The sequence below is a fragment of the Trachinotus anak genome, unplaced genomic scaffold (assembly GCF_046630095.1).
Source record: "Trachinotus anak isolate AG129_WGS33_773 ecotype Australia unplaced genomic scaffold, CSIRO_AGI_Tana_v1 ptg000002l, whole genome shotgun sequence".
NCBI lineage: Eukaryota > Metazoa > Chordata > Actinopteri > Carangiformes > Carangidae > Trachinotus > Trachinotus anak.
This window is the reverse complement of record NW_027273853.1, coordinates 26644036-26665933: the sequence shown is the minus strand read 5'-3', so window position 1 is coordinate 26665933 and position 21898 is coordinate 26644036. Positions and strand designations below refer to the sequence as shown.

Here is a 21898-nt window from a genome sequence, read left to right as displayed (position 1 = left end):
GTGAGTGAAAGAGGGGGAAAAAAAACCTCTTCAACCAATAAAATGAATTTCAGTAGCTCTGCTGATTTCCAGACATGTGTAACATGCATCAAAACAACCTGTCAGCAGCACTTCATGCAAATCAGATGACCCCTGGTCGTAGTAAATATGCTGCCAATTTAAAAAATGCTGTGATGCTAAAAATTTTTTTCTCTGATGGTAATTGGTGAGTCTTATAAATAACTCTCTTTGATTTAAAATGTCATGTTGCACAAATTAGTTTAAAGCAGACTCAGACCTTTAGTGTCAGTGGATAAACACATGAAATAATGAAGTGAACTGCAGCATCACATGTTTTCACTCATAGCACAAACATATCTCTCTCATACATAAGTTAGCATCATATGTAATATAATGTCTATGTTAAACCAAGTATCTTATGTAATTCAGAGAGATTTGTCTTGTGGCCGACCTCCTCTAACCTGCAGCCTTCTCCCTCCATCAGCTGATGTGGTGTCAGGTCGGAGCTGCTGTAATATTACTAAAGACTTTCTTAAAGAGTGGAGCAGTGGCAGCGGTCTGGTTAATATTCCCAGAGGGACGTCCTTTAAAGATGTGATAAATGATAGAGAACAGCGCGTCTGGCACCTGCGATTAGCCAACATTCATCAACAGGAGCTAACCACTCCCTGAGAAATGGCTTCCAGGAAACACACCTCCATGTTATAATAAATGTACTCATCTCTGATAATAACTCACAGGGAAAAAAAAAGAAAAATCAGAGTGTAAATGAGTGGCTGGAAGCAGAGCTGTGAGGCTGCTAACAGGAACAAATGACGAAGTAAAGATCTGTCCTGATGGGGAAATATGAATCTGTTCACAGGCCGACAGCACAGAGTAACAACAAAAATATAAAAGTACTATAAATAAGAAGAAGGTCAAGTGTTTATGCAGGACGTCGACCGGCAGCCATTTTGGCAGAACTGAACCACAGATTCTGTAAATGAAAAGTTAGTGCTCATCACCCAAACATGCCAAGGGCAAACAATAACCTTTGTTTATTTCTCTAGGAAACTGAAATTCTTCTTTGAGACTCCAGTCACTAATAAAAAGTCTCCATCACTACTTTTGTTATTATTTCGTCAAGTAGAGACAGTGTTTGCAAGTGTACCATATCGACACTAGTACTTCTCTAGAGACAGTGAAGAAAAACAGATCAGTTACAAAAAAAACCTTAAGTTTTTTTACTTAAGAATGAAAACTAAGGTTTAATTTCTCCTTAGCTGAGGGAGTCACTTAAAGGTGTTGCACAGAATCTCTTAACAGGTTTCATTAGTTAAGGAAAAAAGTTTGCGGCAGTGAAAGAGATTTTACAGCAGTAAAATTCTACTGTTTCCATGGAGACCATGGATTTGCTGCCATTAGCACTTGTGATACCTGTTCTGACTTTTGGGGAAGCTGGTAACATTAAAGAAGTGAGCCACTATCTCAAGGGAACTTCACCTCAGCGTTCAGCAGATGGTCAGAGCGTTTAAACTGTGTGAATGACCTCGACTACACCTGACCGGACAGATCATGTGACATAAAACCGAAGAGTTTTATGTTGCAGTTAAGATAGAGTCAGAGTCACCTTTTCTTTAATTTGGTCACTAAGGTGTTTTGTGCAATGGTTTAACTGAGTTTAAGTGATTCCTTAAGCATAAGACTAAGATAAGGACAAAAAAATCCTAAGGAGAACACTTAAGAGTGTTTTGTGCAACTGTTTTTATTTTATGGAAACCTTAACTTAGACTTTAAGAAAAATCTTAACTTAAGGTGTTTTGTGCAACTGGCCCGTTTACAAGTTAAACACCAACATTTGTGACTTCACTCAGTGACGTGTGGAGTCCTGTTAAAACTTAGACGCCTGTAACAGACTCTGACTTAATCACATTAAAAGCTGTGTTTTTATGAATCAAAACCTAAAAACTAAACTGTAGCAAACTGAAAGAGGCAAAACTCAACATACACTCAGGTGATTAGCTGAAGCTACAACCTGAACAACCATACAGGTTGTTTATTCCAACCCTCTTATACGACCAATAGCAGTGTCTCCTGTACCAGACGTTGGTTGTCTTGGTTACAATTATAAAGATGGGGTGAAAAAAAACAATACACTTGTCAGTGTAATGCAAAAACAGTGCAACATTACCACAAACTGCAGCTTCCAAAATGACAACAAAGTTGAATCATTATAACATTATAACTTTAGTGAAGGAGGGTTTACTGCAGGACTGTATTGTTTTTGGCTGGGTGTTCCTAATAAACTGACAACTGGGCGTACACAAAAGGAGTTTTGTGATTTTGTCCTCTTGCCTTGCGTTCTTCCACCTGCTCCTCCCATTTACAACAGCGCTCCTGTCACACTGTCAGGCTCATGATGGATCGTTAAAAAAAATCTAAATCGATGCAGCAGAACCAAAGATATCGTCATTTTTATTTCATCCATCTCTGTAGCCTCGAGCTTCAAGCAGAGGAGGGGAGGGGTCTGCAGAGCGCTGGTGTTTTTTTTCACACATGCAGTCGTACTTCCTGTAAACAGACTTTGATGTGTAAAATAAGTGGAGTTTCCCTTTTAACACACATATAGGTAAACTTAAATTTCACCAACTGAGTCGCAGCCGTCACTTAAATAGTCGCTGCTCACAACTGCTGTCACTTTGAGAGGCACACATTCAGATATATAATGAATCACACACACACACACCTATATACACACATCTGTGCTGCTGCATTATCAGGCACATTAAATGGACTCTCAAGTGTTACTTAAAAAGTACTGATGGGACTAATGGAGGCTGTTTTCACTCTCCTCCTTCACAGCTGCCAGAATCCAGACCACTTCTGAAAATCGAAGACCACGATCAGGTTCACAGGGTGTTAAATCATCTTAACAACAGAGGAGTCAAACTGGTTTTAAAGACCAGCGAGCCCGTGTGGTTGGTTCAGACGGCAGGTGGAGGGAAAGTGATGGAGACGTGTTCAACACTCATGTTTCATGTTGTGGCAGCGTCGAGTCCAACATGGCTCATGATCAATGGTTTTCCCAAGAACAGCTGCTCTGTGGTCAGACGTCCGCCCCGAACACAATTCATCCACCTGTGTGCGTGTGTGTGGGTGTGTGTGTGTGTGTGTGTTCATTTATTTATCTGGATCCCCATGACCTCATCCTGGGATTCATGGGGAAATAGTAGAAATGAAATTACGTTAATTACAAGTAAATGAATACTAGATTACACACATATGCATATACAGTATGTGTGAATATATGTAAAAACATGTACTTACATAGGAAACAAGTCATTAAATAAAACAGGTTGTATTGTGATTATTATCAGCTGTACAGCAGTTAATGTCTGTAACTACCCAGTCTCCTAAAACAATATAGATAAATACACTTCCCACTGTAATCTTGAATTTATTTATGCCACAAAGAGAACTTCTTTCATTGTTTTTTTCTCATTATTATTTCACAGAACAGTTCTGCTTACAGTATTAGTTCAAGGTTGAGGAAGAGCCACTATAGTTTTGTAACAGTGTTTATTTGTAGTGAGGATTGTTCTTGAGAAAAGTAAATCTGGCTGCTGCAGAAGGTCGATGTGTGTGTGAGAGGAGAAAGTGCAGCTGAAGCAGTTTTCCTGGGACGAGACGATGATCCAGATGGGAACTAAAGAGAACACTGCACTGGAGAACTTGTGCATCTTTCTGTGTTTGTGAGGACCAATGTTTGACAGCACAACAGTTTACATGTAGGTTGTGAGGACATGAGGACACCTCACTGTTGTATAAATGGGATTTTGACATTGTCAGACTGCTTACAGTCACACACACACACACACACAGTCATGTGTAAGAAACAAGAATCATTTTACAGTTTAAAAAACCAAACATTTTTCAAGTTTAAACGACCTGTCTTCTCTCAATTACCATTGAGAGAAGACAGGTCAGAATTACTCACCATTACCGACACAGCTGTTCCTGGTCTCTCTCTCTCTCTCTTCTCTCCTCTCTCCTCCCCCTCCCCCTATTTCTATCTTCTCCTAAACCCAACCGGTCGAGGCAGACGGCCGCCCACCCTGAGCCCGGTTCTGTTGGAGGTTTCTTCCTGTTAAAAGGGAGTTTTTCCTCCCCCCTGTCGCCAAGCGCTTGCTCTTTGTGGGAACTGTTGGGTTTATTCTGTAACAAAGTAAGGTCTTGACCTTACCCTGTAAAGTGCCTTGAGATAATGTATATTATGATTTGGCGCTATACAAATAAAATTGAATTGAATTGAATTGAATTTAATGGACCTTGTTGTCTCCGTGGGTCAAATACATTTTATAACTGGAAAACACAAACATGTTAAACTTGACAGCCAATCACCAATTCTGATTATGACGGTATGTTGTTTACAAAGACATGTTGTTTACAAGGACATGTTGATTCCAAGGACACTGTGTGAGACGACACATGTTGGTTGAGTAAACATTTTTTTAGTGAGGAGAGTTTGGTTGGACAAACATTTTGACTGTGAAAATATGAGAGTTGTAAGAACATGTTGAAAGCGTGGACATTGTGTTGTGGGGACGTGTGCAAGGACATATTTGTTGTGAGGATATTTTGGTTTCAAAGAAATGTTTGAGAGGACAATTTACTTATGAAGAAAAGTTGCCTTACTGGACAATTTGGTTGTGAGGACTTGCAAGTGACAAATAAATGTTTTACTGCAAAGACATGTTTTAGAGGGTAGTTGTGCTGTTTGGAAAAGTTGCTTTGAGAGGACCAAATGTTTGCAGTTTGGGTGGGGGGACATGTTATTTGTCCGGATGTTAATTGCAGCTTGAGTGGACAAACAGGAACATATTCCTTATGAGGACACTTCCATTGTGAGCATGTTGGTTTCTAAGACATGTGGACATGATGTTTGTGGTTTCAGGTACATTTTGATATGTTGCTTGTGAGAAAATGTTAGTTTTGAGAGCATGTGGTTTATGAGGACATTGTCCTTGTGAGGACTATTGGTTTGCTGCATGGACAGTTTGGTTGTGAGGAAATCTGTGCTGCTTGTGAGGACATGTTGGGTCAAATGTTGTTTTTACAAGTTAACAAAGTAACACAAGTTCTTGATCTAGTCAATAAGTCCAGAAGGAAACAATTTATTCATCCTGCAAAGTTGTTTGCAAAGGTTTTTCCCGCCAACTGAGTGAAGACGACAGAGCTCAGCTCCTCCTCTGTTCCAGGGTCTGAGCTTCAAAAGGATTGAATCTTGAATTTTAATGTCAGCCTCGCTGACGCTTACTGAGTGGCTGTAATTAGTGTTTGTTAAGATGAATGCAGGCGCCTCCTCATTATCATAGCAGCATTTAATGGGCAGCACCATCGCACAGCTCTAATCTCCAGGATAAACAAATGAGAGGAGGAAAAATCAGTGCCTTCTGAATAAGAGCACATCTCATCTGTGCTGACTGTGATGGTTCACAACCTGACAGATACATGAGAAGAACGACATAAAACCAAACCAGAAACACCAGAGACATATCCTCTGTTCACTGCTTCCTTTTTCAATCCTTCTTTCTTTCTTTCCTTCTTCTCTTTCCTCCTTTTGTGCCAATTACTGTCTATAGTGTTTCTCTTCTTTTCCTTAGTTCTTTTCTGTTTCTGAAGGTTTCAAGATTAAAGTAAAAGTTAAGATAAAGAAATATATCCATAAAAATCATCTAAAATATCAAAATAAAGTCACAATATTCTCATTAAGAAAGGAGAAAACTAAGCCAAAACAAACACCAGGGAAGATGAAACATATACTTATTTCTTTCTAATTCAGCTCACTATTTCTGTTGGATTTTCAGTTTCATAAGAGGAAGTTCTTGAGAATGGCAGCAAATTCAAGCAAGTAGAAACAAAATAAGGTATCTGGCACAACTTCACCTACTTCCAAGGTGCATGGAGAAAGGAAAAGGTCCAAGCAGGACATTTAAATATAAAACAACCAATCATGTGTGGACTCATACATAACTGCCAATGAGGCTTCTTCAAAGGTGGGTTCTGAAGAATATGTCATACTGCTTATTTGCTTATTTTTTTCATTTAATGATCACAAGGACACAGTAAAAGTAACCACATATGATTTTAGTATGATTTTAAATATAATGTTAATATGATTTTAATATGATTTTAATACGATTTTAACATATGCTTTTAATGAATACATATGAGTTCATGCATAATTTAACCCAAGTATAATATGAGTGTATTTCACCAGACTGCAGGACTCACATTAAACTGTGGTGTTTCACCAAAAGGCTACAAATGTCAATGTCATGAAGAATATGTTTATACAATAGCATGGTGTGTGAGTATTGCAACATAGAAACATGTTGGGGTAGGATGCTTGCTTTTGATAGCTATATGTTGGGGAGTTGCTGAAGTCTGTCAGGGAACAGGGTGTTACAGATAGTGAAGTCAACGATATGCACAGGGGTTGACGTGCCACGGATAGACTGCATAGGTAAAGACAAGGACAGAAGTGTGCAAGGGCACAGTGAACTGATAGATGTGAGACAGCCCTGAGGATGTGGGAGGGTTGTGTCTGTCTCTTTCTTCTTTTCTCTGTTTCAAACAGGAAAAATCATCTGCACCCAGGCACAAGTGAAGGAGGTCAAATGGAGTCAGACAGCAACGAAGGAGGCGCCTGAGCGAGGGGCAGAGTGGACAACAGCCAATGAAGAAGACTTCAACCTACATTCTTTGCTTCCTTTGTGTAACAATAATAAAAACACCGGGCAAGGGGAAGTTAGGGGGTCAGACTTCGTGAACTGGCACAGCTGTATATAGTTTGGCCCAGAGCTCTGTAACGTTCTCCTTTTCTGAATGCTGTTTTGCTGGCAGCTTTAATAAATGCTGGGATTTGAACTTTGAATGAGACTCCTGTTTCCTTCATCAAACCAACACACGAGTTCAGCTGACAAACTCAACAGTTCCCCGACCAGCCTGGGACAACGATTGGCCTGAAGCCACATGAGCACAGGCCCAACCCACCTTTGAAGAGGCTTTGAAACACGTCGGTCAAATCAAATTCTTCTGTTGACTACAAGTGTTGCTGTTTGGCCAGTTCAAACAACTCAGATGTTAAGGAGATAAAAGTTTCAATCAATTCTCAGACGTTGGTTCAAATTCTGTGAGATCTTCAAAGGACTTTATTATATTGTATTTTATCTTGCCATTTTTTATTTTATTTCTGTATCAGGCAGACTGTGTATAACCCTCTGGCTTTTTCCTCTGCTGCACATGTTCCTTTGCTCTGTTATTGTACCTGAACTGTACAGTTTTAATTGGGCAAACAAATAACATTTTACGCAGCTGGAGGATATTTCAGCTTTAATAAACTCTGTCTCTTTTGAATTAAACATACAAAAACATATTAATTAACACACGCTGTCCTTGCTCAGACACAAAAGATGTGTTTTTATTTAGCAAATCTGATAAATCGCCCTGCGTTAAAAAGGATTGTGATGTTCAAACCCTCATGTCAACATTCACTTCAGGATTTGTCATCTCACTTGTTATCTTCATAAATAACTGAGGAGAATTAATGGGAACGGTGTGAGCTGAAAACATTCACACTGTCACACATTAGCATACTAATTAAAATGCCATCATATCCCTCTGCATTATGCTCCTCACACTCCTCCCACTCACTAACACAGCTCCCTCTGGTCTCTCTTTGACCTCCGACCTCTCCGTGCTGCAATGATGACACTGATTTCATTAATCCTCGGCACACTCAGATGTAATTAACGAGCCTGCGGAGCGGCTGGAGGTGACTATCAATCAGTGAGGTGCTGACGACGTGGGCGGCGGTTCCTGCGTCCTCCCACATGTTCAGACGTGTCCATCAAACGGAGAGCAGCGGCAGGGACATGCAGGATGTTAATATTAACGCCACCGCAGACTCTCAGGAAACCAATGTACTGTCAACAGAGTCTTTAACTGTAATTATTCATGAGCCATTTCCACAGAGAGACTCCGCTGCTCCACTTAGGATGACAGAAGAGGTGAAAGGGATTTTACTTAAATGGTTTTAATATTTAGATTTTTTAAAAAAAACTTTCCCGAAATGAGCAGCGATATGTAAAAAAAGGTGAATATTTAGATCTGCGTGGGAGAAGGAAAAAGAAGGAAATGTGTTTCACAGCAGGGGAAAATTACAGGTGACTAAAATCAGTGTTTCTGATATTAAAACATGCAGGTTTGTACATCTGTGGGAGGCCTCTGGAAATAAAGTAGTTTTCTATCTGTTTTTTCTGGGAGATTTAACATTTATTAGATTTATTAGGAGCTGATTTGATCAACCATTAGCTAAACCCCTGAGGAAGAAGCTTTGAGCACAGAGAGAATTACTCAGTATGCAAAGAGTTTGGAGGGTGGGCTTCGTTTTTTTTAGCCTAAAATATAAGATGTGTGAAGTGTAAAGACTGGGTCAAACTGTGTTTTATTTGCTTGAACTTAGCCTGAACTGCAGAATGTCTATGTAGTAACAGAAAAATTCACATTTTTTTTTTTTTTTTTAGAGCTTCATGTAGGATGCAGGACATAAACTCTCAGGATGGACATGGACTAGTCTTTCTGTGGACACAACCTCCAGCTTCTATACAGATCAACTGACCGGCACACAGTTGGTTTTGTCCAGTGACAGGTCGAATAAAGTTTATTCAAACGGGATCACTGCACCCTCGGTGTTGACAAAAAGAGAGAGATAATGTAGATGGCTGGAAGATTTAAACAATATAGCAACATGTAAAATATATGATACTTTATGTTAATATTAAAACAGACTCTCTAATGTGTGTGAACAAGTTAAACAACAACTGAATCGGCCTGATTCTAAAATTAGTCGGAGACGAGAATCTGAACAGTGTCTGCCTGGATTTGTGCCAAAATCCCTGCAAGTTTAAGTTTCATAAAACAGTTTTTAACTCATGGCTCTTGAACACAACCCTGCTTACTAGCACTCAGCCCCGCCCCCTTCTACCTCACCTGCAAACACTCAGCTACAACAAAGGCAGATGACAGCAGGAAGAGAAGGGGAAGAGAGGACAAGCACAGGTGGCCAGCCACAGAGAGGTGAGTGGGGTTGTTTGGAGTCTCTGCTACAGGTGCACCATTTGTTTGTGTGTATTTATGCAGCACATTTTCACACTGATTTGTATTTATTTATGAGTGATGTTCAATTTGAATGCTGGCTGTCTTTATTTGCAAACCTGGTCTTGATGATGCTTCTGCTCAGGTATTAGATATTATCCCAGTCTTGCAGACACCGTATTCAGGTCCTTTTCCTGGATTTGTTTCAATGATTTTTCACAACACTGATACAAAAAAACAAAAACAAACGCCCTTTATAATTTTTCTACGGCAGAAGAAATGTGTCTAAAAAAATGATGTCAACATGCTGGAGGGGAGCTCGGAGTAGAGCCGCTGCTCCTTCACATTAAAAGGGCCTCTGGTCAGGACGCCTCCCGGGCGCCTTCCAGTGGAGGTCTTTGGGCCGGTCCAGCTGGTAGGCGGCCTCAGGGTAGACCCAGAACACGCTGGAGAGATTATATATCTGATCTGGTCTGGGAGCGCCTCAGGATCCTCCAGGAGGAGCATGGACGTCTGGGCTACTTTGTTGGACCTGCTGCCAACATGACCGGACCCTGGATGAAGCGGCTGATGACGGACGGACAGATGGAAGCTCTGGATCTGTACATTAAGCCAATATCACTATTAATACAGATGTCACATCTCGATTACTGCAGACGAGACTCTCCCTGGTTAAACTGTGGTGGTGGTTTAGAAAATGATCAACAGGAAGTGAAGCAGAGAAAGAGGATTTGTGCGTTTTAAAAACAGAGGCTGAAGTGAATCCAGAGTTTCACTAACATGAAAGTGATATTTTGACGGCTTGTGAACGCAGCCCGGCTCGGTTCGGCCTCAGAGGAAAGCGACTACAGCTTCATCTGACTTCATACAGCTCTCTACGTGCTGAGACGATGAATGCTCTGCTTTATGTTTCTCTCTTTATTTCCTCTAATTACCCATCGACGTGGTATCACTCTCTGTTTCTCCGCGGCTGAGCAGCAGCACATCCTTTTCTCCTGGCACCTTTTGGGAAATTAATTCATTTTTTGCTAAAGTGTCTTAATAATTACAGTGACATCGAGGTTAATTGCCTAATCTCTATTGCCATGGAGGCATCCCGTCGAAATCCCCACACAATCTGTTCCAGAAACAGCAGCCAGAAGATCCTCTGTTACCAGAGGGGACGCTCTGACCTAAATAAAGTTTTTTTCTTTTTTTTGTTAAACATCCAGCAGGTAGCGGACAGGGAGCTCAGGTACAGCGTCGACTGTCATTAATTTTCCGCTTTGATTTAATGCTGGAAACTTGTTCTGGAGCAGAGGGAGGGAGGCCGTCTGACGGCTCTAAAATATAGAGGTGTAACAATGTCAGCCAAGGACTCTGGTTAGTACCTTTTAAAATGAAAAGGCCACAGAAATCTTAAAGCTCTGAGCTATGAAGAGGAATCACTTTCTATTAACAGTGGATCTTTCATTTAATGGTCAAACACTCAACGCTGAAAATGAGGAACCCACAGTAGGTTTCTGCTTCTGAGGGTTTCCTCTCAGATCACACTTATGATAGAGCGTAGGCGTGATTTCAGACGAACAATGAAAAACAACCAAAAATAAACTAGCTGTTAATTTAAATTAAAAACGTCCTCACCGTCCAGAAGAGGGTTGACTCAGTGATTAATGGACGACCTGCTCTAGAGCCACAGCCGCCCACACTGAAATCCTCCTCTCATCCCTTCTCACTATTTCAAACTGATATTTTAAACCAAAACACTGTAAAACATCACACAGGAATCAGTCTTTTCTCATCGACTTAATGTCATTATGTAGGTTTCGTTCATTTGAAGTTAATTCAACTTAGACTTTATTTTAATTTTCACACTTTGAGTTGAATTTCCCAGCATGCATTGTTCGAGAGTTAAAACCCTCCAGAGGCTTTTATTTTGTGTAGTTTGAAAAACCCATTCATGATGGAAACTTGCTGTAGTACATGTTAAATGAAGTCATGGTTGTTTCTTTTCATAATGATGAAAACAGTGTTAACCCTGGTTAGTGTTGAATTTAGCCCCGACCTGCGAACACACTCATTTCATTTAACAAAGTTCAGCCTTGTACGAACTCTGATATAAAGTTTTCTTGTCAAAAGAAGAACTGACTCTTCAAACTGAGGAGTGAGAAAGAAAGGTCAGTTAACTTCATTTTACTCATAAAAAGGGAAACTATTTAACTTACTTCATACATTTTTAACGTGTATTTGTTATAATAAGACATCAAACAGTAAGAAAAATATACATATATATAAACTGTGGGTTTATACAAAGTCCTCCCCTTCATTTCAACCAGTTATTAAAAACATAAACTAACCACAGTTCAACCTGAGTTCAGTTAACTCACATTTTAAGGCAACAAGAGTTAAAATGATTTAAAGTGTAGTTACCGGGATCTTTTTAAGTATTTTTTTATTTATTTATCTCTCAGATCTTCTCTCATGTGGACGGTGGTGGCAGGTAAGTAATGTCAGATTCAGACTACAACATGTAAACCTGATAAGAGCCCAACATGACGGGCGTAAATCATGGTTTATCATGGTGGACGGAAACTGACGCCTCGTAAAGAGTCGCAAGTGGAAACAAACCTTCTCTCACCTGCTCTGACAACTTCCATGACGTGCTGCACAACAAGAGGAACAAGAGGAATCTGCTGAAATACAGTATTTAATATAACATGTTATTTATTAATCAGAATTATTGATAGATAGAAATAGAGAAATCTGTCCTTTAACGTTATCAGTTTTTCTTACTGTGACAAAAGACAAAACGTCTGCTGTTCTGTGGTTTGGCCCCTATTGACCCCAAGAACCCAACCATTATTCACACTAATCAATCAGTCAATAGACAGAAAATTAATTGGCAACAATCATGATAAATGACTAATAGTTAAACCATTATTTTGATTTAGTAAACATGTCAAAAATTGACGAATAGCAGCTTCTAAAAACTGAATATTTACTAGTTTCACTTCTTTAAAATGTCCTAATCTTTGTAAAAAAATTAAAAAGTCCCTGTTTTTCAAGTATATCACCACAAAAAATGTCTTCACTTAACAAAAATGTCCCAACTTTCCCTGAAAATCCTGATTTTACAAAAATGTTCTCCCACTTTCCCAAAACGTTTTTCACTTTGTCAGAACTTTTCTCACATTTTCGTCTAAACTCCAAGAGAATCTGTGATGGAAACACACTCTCAGGGTCCTCATTAGATATTCACATGACAGGTCAATATGTCACACACACACACACACACACAGGGGGGCGGGGCCGGCCTGTTGAAGCTCCACTGCTGATGGATGTCGACCTGCATCCAGAGGTGATGGATGTTGGTGTCACAGCAAGCAGCAGACACAGGGTGGAGAGCAAGAGGGGGGTGGGGGGTGGGTCATGGTGGACATTGGCTGGTACTCTGTCCAGGTACACTGACAAGAAACCCCCACCCACCCCCCAACCCCCTCCTCCTTCCTCCCTTCCCCTGAGACAGTCCAGAGGGCGTGTCCCCGACCGGAGTGAAAGGTCAGTAATCTGTGATTAATAAGAAAGAGCGAAGGGACGCCTGTGGAGGACGGACACTAAACTCACACACACACACACACTGTACACTGTACTCGTGAGGACCTGCGTTGACATTGGGAATTAATGTGCCAAAATGTCCTCACTAATCAAAATGGCCTAAATTTACAAAACTGAGTCTCAGTTTGCAAAAAACGTCCTCAGACCTTTTTTTTATTTGAATTTCTTCAATTTCAACAAATGTGCCCACTTTTTTTTAAAAAAAGCCCCTGCTTCCGATAGTGACCCTTCACTTCACCAAATCAAAGTGTCCTCACTTTATACAGAGTTTAGAAGCTTGCGAAGATTTATTTACTTCTTCTTTACTTCTTTACCAGATCTCTTCCATTTTGAAAATTGTCTTCACTTAAAAAACTGTTCCTGCTTTAAACTGAAACAGTAACTTATTCATTTGCATCGGCAGCGCAGCTCTGCAACAGACTACATACACAGTAATGGAGGATTTACATAGAGAAGCTGACTGTGATCATGTGAACAAAAAGGTCCTTAAAGGAGTCGCTCAGTTCGTTCACTGAAAGCTCACAGTAACAACAGAAGGACACTCAGATGAGCGAATCAACATGTTGATCAGCTCCTCACAGCTGGATCTTTTCAGCTGGACAGTCAGAAGACACTGAAGAGAGACTTTAGTCTGTGAATCAAAGTGAAAGTGGAAAAGTTGAAGGACAAAAGTAAGATTTTGAAAAGTGGGAACACAAAACAAGAGCGTCAACTATCTATCTAAAAGCAAAAATGAAAGTAAAACCTCACTAATTACTCCATCTCCATGTAAAACCAAAAAACTGCAGAAATCTCCATTGTTCAAAGAAGATTTCTGCAGTCGGCTGGCCCAGTCTCCAGGTAGTGTAAACACCTCACTGTGCACAAACACACAAACAGTCAAACAGCGGCTTGATGTTAGTTTGACCATCAGCAGCTGGACGCAGTTTACCCAGGATTCCCTACCTGGAGCTACAGTTTGCTAAAAGATCAATACTGATCAGCTGGACAGACGCTCCATTCGATCAGAGATTCATTTTACAGCACAGCAGCTCTGCCTCTGTAGCTTTACACGCAATAAAAGTGTTGTTCAGTGTTTGCATTTAAATATTAATATTCTCAGCAGTAACCTCTCACTCAGCCGTCTGTCATGTGGCTGCACCAGGACGACTGGCGCTGACAGCCGGAGCGTGACGCCATCACCAGCCAACACTCGGTTACAGTCAGTGACATTTCATTTTTCACAGCCAATCAGCCGGCCCTTCACACTCTGACACTGCGGCATTCTGGGTTGTCGGAGTCGCACTGTCTACATCCGCGCTGATGGGCCATTTATCTCTGTTTGAAGCGGTGGCGGTGGCGACCGTGGCGCCGGCCCCTTCGGCAGCAACAGAAGGTGAACAAACAGCTTTTCAGAATGGAAACGTCAAACATTTGGCAAAAACGTCCACTGTCCTCGGGGGCAAATAACACATTTAATTCAGTGTTTAATAGGTTGTCATAACATGGCAGACGGTCTGGGAGACTGATTGAATAAACCATTACTTCCCTTCCTGTGGGGGGGGGGTGTAAATGAAAAGAGCTATGGACACCTTGGTGGCGGTTGCGACTAGAAACAGTAGACTGCATAAATGAAACAACCTGCCACCTTCACAGCAGAATGAAGCCATTCCACAACACTGGTGGGAGCTACATCCATCAGTGCGTTTACTGTCGTACTCACCTGTCTGCGTCCTCCACAGGCTTCAGCTTCTCCACCTGTTCAAATACAACAACTGTAACGGCTCCACTCAGACGCTCTGTCCGCCCAGCGCCCTCAAAGGTAACAGAAACCTTTGAGCTGAAGCTCTGCAGGGATCCAGGACAACAGTCACACACTTTAACTGGAGGTGGAGGTTTCTGTAGAGGTCAGTGCTGGAGGATCCTCATGTTAGCTTGACCCAGAATGCACCTGTTGTGTTTGGGTTTGATTTGCTGAGGCGATGCTGATCTTAACCAGGACCCACAACGACATCCTTAATTTAACTGCATCATTGTGTGTTTTTGAACGTGATATCAACAGCAGCGCCTTGAGGGAACCTCCTCAAATTTGGAACAAACATTCACTTGGTCTCAAAGATGAACTGATTAGAATTAGGTGGTCAAAGGTCAAAGGTCACTATGACCTCAAAAAAACACATTTTTGGCCATGACTCACAAATTCATACACTATTTATGACAGAATTTAACTAAAATGTCTATAAGAAATAAATGATGACATTTTATATCCAAAAAGGTTAAAGGTCAACTTCACTGTGACATCACAATGTTCTGCAAAAGAATTAGTCAACAGTGTAACTCATGAAGGGGAGATTGTGACCATATTTCCTTCACCTTGGCATGTTTTAATACTTAGTGCAGCCCCCCCCCCCCCCTCCAAAAAAAAAAAAAAAAACGAGCCCCGTCCCTCAGCAGCAGCTTCTTCTCTGCAGGTGCTGATTTGGCTTCTTTCTTTTGTTCCACTCTCACATAGTTTATCATGACATTTTGAGTTGGAGGCATCTGGTAATTTGTTCAATCATGTAATAGTTTTATATTCATTCATTCATTCATTCAGAGAAATTCAAAATGCAGTTGAAGTAAAAATAGCTCAATCTGAAATAAATAAATCAACATCACAGCCTCTCTCGTTTCATATTGTTAGTCTATAATCTATTGAGCTCCTCTTCACCTTTGACCTCCGAAGCCATCGGTTTCCCCTCGTTGGCCGTCTCTGCTCGGTGAACGCAGCACCGTGTGGGAGCTGGAAACCATTTCATTGACACCTCCTTCCCGCCGCTCGCTTTACTTGCTCGTTCCCACCAATTAGCGGCGACCTCGGGTGCGACTAACAAGGTCGCCAGCGATGGATTGCTCCCATATTTACTTACATAACCCGATCATGAGCTCAGAAGATGAATTACACTGCAAACTGTTTCAGACAAGCCTGCTGGATATTAATTTATAAGCTTTGATTCATATATTTATAACTGCAGTGAGTTATTAGGCAGCAGAGGAGAACAAGAGGAGGAAACCTGGAGGAGAATTTAAAACTGGAGCGATGGAGGAGAAGGACACGAAGACACCAGAGACCTGTGTCATGAAGCCAGTTCAGCTTTGTCTTTGAGGCTGTTTGGCTAAAACCAGTGATCCTGATAACTAGTATCATGATCCTGGTTATGAACTGGTTCAGTTCACTCAGTGCAGCTCTGAGTTTGTTCACATAGAAGAGAGATGGATGTTAAATATGAGCCAACAGGCCTTTATCCCAGCAGACGCTTTGACTTGTCACTGCAGCAAAAGCACAGATGGAACTTCACATCCAACTTTAGATCAAATTTAAACAAATTTCCAGACAAGGAATCTGAAAGTTTGTTTCCATTCATGACTGTTGGTGGAGTTAAATCTCCGGTTAGGTGCCTTTAAATCACTGCAGAAGAAGACACAATGAGATGAGGTCATTATAAGAGCGCCGGTCAAACTCAAAACGAATGAAAAGGTGAAGGAAATATGACACTGGTGATGGTGTCATACATTAATCTGAGGAGGGTTTTAGTCCAGGTTTATTGATTTTTTTAACAATGCACCAGCTCAGCCAACTTTAAAAACCTAAAATGCACATAAGAATATATTAAACATTGTATATCATGGAGAGACTCTTGAGTGTTTCTGTGTTTGCATCATATCTCTGATCGTGGCTCCATCCTATTGGACATTTCCTGCTTTTCCTCTTGTTTCCGTGAGGTTTGGACCTGGAAAAACATCCTTCTACATACCAGGCTCTGATTGGTGCACGGGGGCTTTGGAGGAGCTCCTTACTTGTGCAAAAGATACAGCTGGCCAGATGTGCAGAGGAACGCCACCAGGAGATTAGCAGAAGTTGTGTAGTAGGTGGGGTTGGGGGCCCTTTTACATGTCTGTGCCTAGGGGCCCACTGTCCCATAATCTGCCCATGGGGATGTGTAATGCTTTTTGAAAGTGGTGCAGAATCTTTTTGAATGCAGTGCTATTAAAACTGTGTATAATTCAAGCTGCTGTAGCATCACAGCGTGCAGTGCACACCTTAATAATAAGCTGGAAAAAATTGCATTGACTTGATATGAAATCAGACTGTAAAATTCACTTCCCGCTGAGTCAGAACAGGGCGTCAGAGTTTAGTGGTGGAGAATTGAAGTATTTCCTCTGCCTCCCTCCATCTCTTCTCCTCTAATAGATTTATCTCCACTGGGACTTTGACTCTGATCTCTGGCTTCATCCTCTCTCTGCTCCCACTATTGGAGCTGATGGACTGTATCCCTCCATCCCCTGACCTCTGACCTCTGCAGCCGCCCCGCTCAATCACCACCGACTCTAGACAGAGAGGAGCGGGGTGGGGTGGGGGTGGAGGGGGGTGGAGGTTATAAAAGCATTTATCTGTCAGTCTGTTCGGGGCTGCAGACACCAGCTGCAGACCTTCCTCCTGAAACATCGCTGACAACAGACTGACAGAACGTCAGGCTTCAGACAGGAGGAGTCCATGTTACAGAGCGATGACACTGCCCTTCATCACTGCAGCAGATCACTAACACACACGAGGCTGGGAGCTTGAAGTCAATCTTACAAAAATGCAGTATGGTCAATTAGAAGCAAACTGTGGAAGCCAATTTTAGTTTTTTGATTGGATAATTGCATGAATAGGCAGGTGTGAAGGTGTTCCTAATAAAGTGAACAGTGAGTGTACATCAACCATAGCCTACTGTAGGTGACGCCCTGTGACATCACTTGTGTCGATTCCCGTCTCTGTTTTTATTTTGTTCATTCTGCCCCTTTCCTCCGTCACTCTCCATCCACCCACCAGACTTTTATCCCTGTCACAGTCACCTGCCTCCAGGATCCACCTGCTCTTCCTCTTCTCTATCGCCTGACCTTCCCGCCGACCTGCACACCTGTTCCCTGCATATACACCTGTCCTTCTCCCCACTCAGATTGTTGAGTTCTTCACGTTCTGTGGAATTTCATTGCTTTTCAACCTCTAATCCTGAAGACTTTACCAACCTGCCTGTAACCTGTTCCTGCTCCTGCCTGCACCCCCCCCGCTCCCCGCCTGTGCTCCTCACCTCTGTTGTGACATCACTGGTCGTGTGGTTGTGCTTTATGTGACTTGTGTTTGAATGAATTCAAACAAGTTGGATTAAAAATGGTGAAACTTGACTTTTTGAAAACATGACAGCTGGGTTTCTGTTTCTAGACGAGGTATTGTAATTACAGGAAGTGTAACCACGGGAGTCAGCTGAACAGAGTGTAGTTTCCACCTGTCAGGTGGGTGAAGCCAGCTCAGGCGCTGTCTGCAGATCTCAGCCTAATGTCAAGGACCATTACCGGCAGGAGCAGATGAATAAGTGTGCAGATTCTGATTATTAAACTGGAAATCTGTGTTTTTTGCATATAACCTGTACAAAATATGATGTTACGATCATGTTTCAATTTTTCTTTCATTTTGGAGGAAAAAAGTGTCATTTAAAATCAGAGTCTTTCCTCTGTCTCTGCCTCTTAAGACATCTCTTAACAAGATAGCCAGAGCTAGCTCAGACAAAACATGTGACTTTAGGTCGTTAGAGACTCCATAAAGATGGCTTCTGTGGCAGGTTTACACAGGTTTCTAAAGAGTGGTTTTAAAGCTCAGAGTGAGCTGCTCTGCCGTCGCCATCTTGGCACTGCCTGGCTCCGTCTAACATGTGTGGAGACAAGAGTTTGGTGCATGATGGTTTAATAACTGTGGCAAGCCTATGCTACTGTTAGCATGGTTAGCACAGCTGGGCATCATGGCATCTTGCTTAAAGGCTAACTCTAGGCTAATTAATTTGCTGGCTAATTAGCTAGTTAACAAGCCAATTAAAGTGAGCTCTGACACAGAAAGCTGCTAATTAGTGCTAACATAAATAATATGATACTAGAATTTCACCTATCACTAAAATCAGGAGCACAGACCTCCTCACATTCTGTTAGTGAGTTAACAACACAAAGAAATTACACATTATTTGTCAGATATTTGCACAAAAAAATACTCCAAAAGCCACAAACATCACAAACATGGCTGACAGGTCACGTTCAGTCACTGTGAATTAGCTGAGATGACACCTAGCAGCTAGCAGATGAGCAACTGAGCAGCTAGCCAATTGTGATGGCGCCCACCTGTCACTGAAAGCGGCCACACCCTCAATTATGCATAACTTTAAGTCTTAATACAATTTGAACAGTTGAGATTTATTAAAATTCACCCCCGTACAGTCGTCATGAAAGAGGAAGCTGTACAGACCACGACTGTGTTTTTGTACCAGGCTGTTAACAGGTTTATTTCTGCTGTAAAGTTGGACTTTTGACACGAGAGCCTGTGGGGAGTGGCTCCCTTTTGGAGCCAGACTCCAGTGGTCACTAGAGGAACTGCAGTGCCCTTCAGTTTGGCTTCATTTTTCAGTCCCAGATGTCACCGCTTGGTCACGACAGTTCTGTGTTGCACATATGCAGTAGTTCACTATTCACTTCGGTGAGTGAGAGCTAATACAGCCAGCTATCATCTGCTGCCCACTGGTTGAAAAGAAACTTTCTATGCATGCATAATTTGAATTAGTATGCCGTGCAAATACAAACGTTTAAATGAACTTATTCTCTTTATTGCACAGCTCTATTTATCTGGTATTTTTTTAATCTCTTCGGTCAACATTTGTTGTTCAGTGCATGGTGAATAAATTGTCTTGACTTAATTCGTTTCATCAGACTTTGACAGAAACTTGAAGCCACTAAACTCATTTGACTGCATCAACTTTTAATCAAAGTTTGAGTCGCTGATTTTGGTCACTGTAGCCATGATTACTCAAGAAAAGAAAACAATGGCACAGCATGAATCATGCTGAGACCTGAGAATGTCAACTTATATTAAAATATGATATCTAAAGTAATGAACAGATTTATGGGGTGGTGGTTATTTACTCTTCAGTTTAGGGGGCGCAGATGAACATTTGACAGGCGGCTGAAAGGAGATGATGAACAGAGGGTTGGAGGAGGAGGAGGGAAGAGGTGAAAGATGGAGAATGAACAGGGAGAGTGTTGCACAAATAATAATCAGTGAAGGTCAGTCTGAGGCCGAGCAGCTGACAGCGCCTTTTTAAATGATGAAAGAAATGAAAAATTGAAAATGAGCAATTTGATTATCCTCTCGTCAGTGGCCTCAGTGATGCATGGAGGACGGCGGGCCTGTTTGCACTTCATTTCATTACAGAGGGAAAAAAATGAAAACCAATAAAGTGAGCAGGTCACCGATTGAATATCGAAAGATGACAGCAGCAGCCGCTCGATTCAGAGACGGGCAGCGTCCTCTCTGGAAGATGTGGTCTGACCTCGAGGTCGAAACTCTTCAGAGGTTAAAAGTAAAGAAGTGGGACATCTTGATCGAGGAATAGACTTTAAATTTAAATTTATAAAACGAATAAAAAGAATATTTACACTGGGGAAAGTCAGAGTTTATAGAGATAGAAAAGAAAATATGAAGAAGTGACACAGAGACTGCAGTCTGACTGAAAAAATACTATTTTACTCCTCAGTTTTCCTCTAATGTGAATTCTGGTTGTTTCAACAAACATGCAGGTAAAAATAAAAATAAAGAGCAGCCCAACACTCGGTCTTCGTTTGAACTGAAATCCTCCTGCAACTTCTCTTAAAAATCTCTTCTCGATTCCCCGTCTTCACCTCATGGTTACTGTGCTGCCACAGCGTCTGCAACTCAGTCGGTGACTGGAGGAGAGGTGCTTTAACAGGATTAATCTGATGCAGGGTCTCCATGACAACGCTGCATCAGTCTGATCAGTGGATTCATGGCAGCAGACAAGTTCATCCATGTGTGTTTTTGGGAAGTGAGAACATCTTTGCAGAATCATGACATCTTAAAAAACTTTTTGAAATTTTTGGAAAGTGAAGCATTTTTTGAAAACTTGGACTTTTAAGTGGATGCTATTTTGGAAAGTTGAAACTTTTTAAAAGAAAATTTGTAAGTTCAAATATTTGTGGAAATTCTGCCCTTAAAAAAAAAAATTTTGGAAAATGATAAAATTTTGGAAATATTTTGATTAAGTGAGGTTGTTTTAGCTCATGAGGAAATTACTGGTAATTGTTGACAATTTTGGAAAATTTACATTTTTTTTAAGGTAATTTTTGTCCAACATTTTTTTGAAAATGTTTTCATTCATCAGATATTTTTGGAAAATCATGACATCTTTGAAAAGTGGAAATGTTATTGGAAAGTTCAAAAATGTTGGGATAATTTGGACATTTTGGAAAATAATAAAAGTCAGAAAATTTGAAGTTCATACAATTCTGGATAGTTTGGACACTTTTGGAGAGTGAATATATTTCACACGGTGAGAAGGTTTTAGTATAGTTCAGACGTTGATCAGAGACTTTTGGAAAGAGACGGAGACATTTATGGACATTTTTGGAAAGTAACCACTTAATTTTCAAAGGGCTGTTTGAGGGTGGAGATGTGTGTGGAACTAGATTCAGGTTGGGTTCGGGTGGGTGTTGGGGAATATGTTTTGTCAGTGAGCGTCTGTGTGTAGTTAATAAAAACCTTTAAATAAGCAGCATCAGCCTCTGCAGCACACGTCCTTCCTGCCTCACCTCAGAGCACGGATGCGTGGTGGAGGCGGTGGAGATGATATCTCACATTCCGCAGTTCACCCTGCAGTCATAATGTCATGTCATGTTATCAGACTGTGGCAGGAGAGACGGGGGTGTGGGGGGGGGGGGGGGGGGGGGGCTCTGCTTAGCCGACGGCTCCATTTGTAGCTGCTGGGATGGATTTCTCTGCTCTGGTTCTTAAATCACAACACAACCATCCGTCACACAGGAAATGGATACAGCCAGGTGTTGTTGTTGTTGTTGTCACACAGTGGTAGACACTTGTGTGGGAGCAGATTTGTTGTTGGTTCTTGTTTTGGGTCTAGCACCGGTGAGAGAAGGAAACCTTTTCTTATAACAAGATATTTTATATCATATTTGTTAAGTGTTAAGAGAAGAGGAACTGATGTCAGAAGAAAAATATTTATACTTCCAAAAACTTCTTATTTATTTATTATAGAAGATATTTTGTGTGTTGTTATCCATTTTTCAGGTTTGAGGATGTGCTCATGGATCAAAA

At 41.2% G+C, this 21898-nt stretch overlaps 1 long non-coding RNA gene across 1 annotated transcript; it reads left to right on the top strand.

Moving 5' to 3' along the window:
• Positions 1-7388: 7388 nt before the first annotated feature.
• LOC139606482 (uncharacterized) lies at positions 7389-18103 on the top strand. The gene is made up of 4 exons (XR_011684629.1): positions 7389-8051; positions 8568-9120; positions 14454-14618; positions 16509-18103. It is a non-coding gene; the product is annotated as an uncharacterized lncRNA (long non-coding RNA).
• Positions 18104-21898: the final 3795 nt, after the last annotated feature.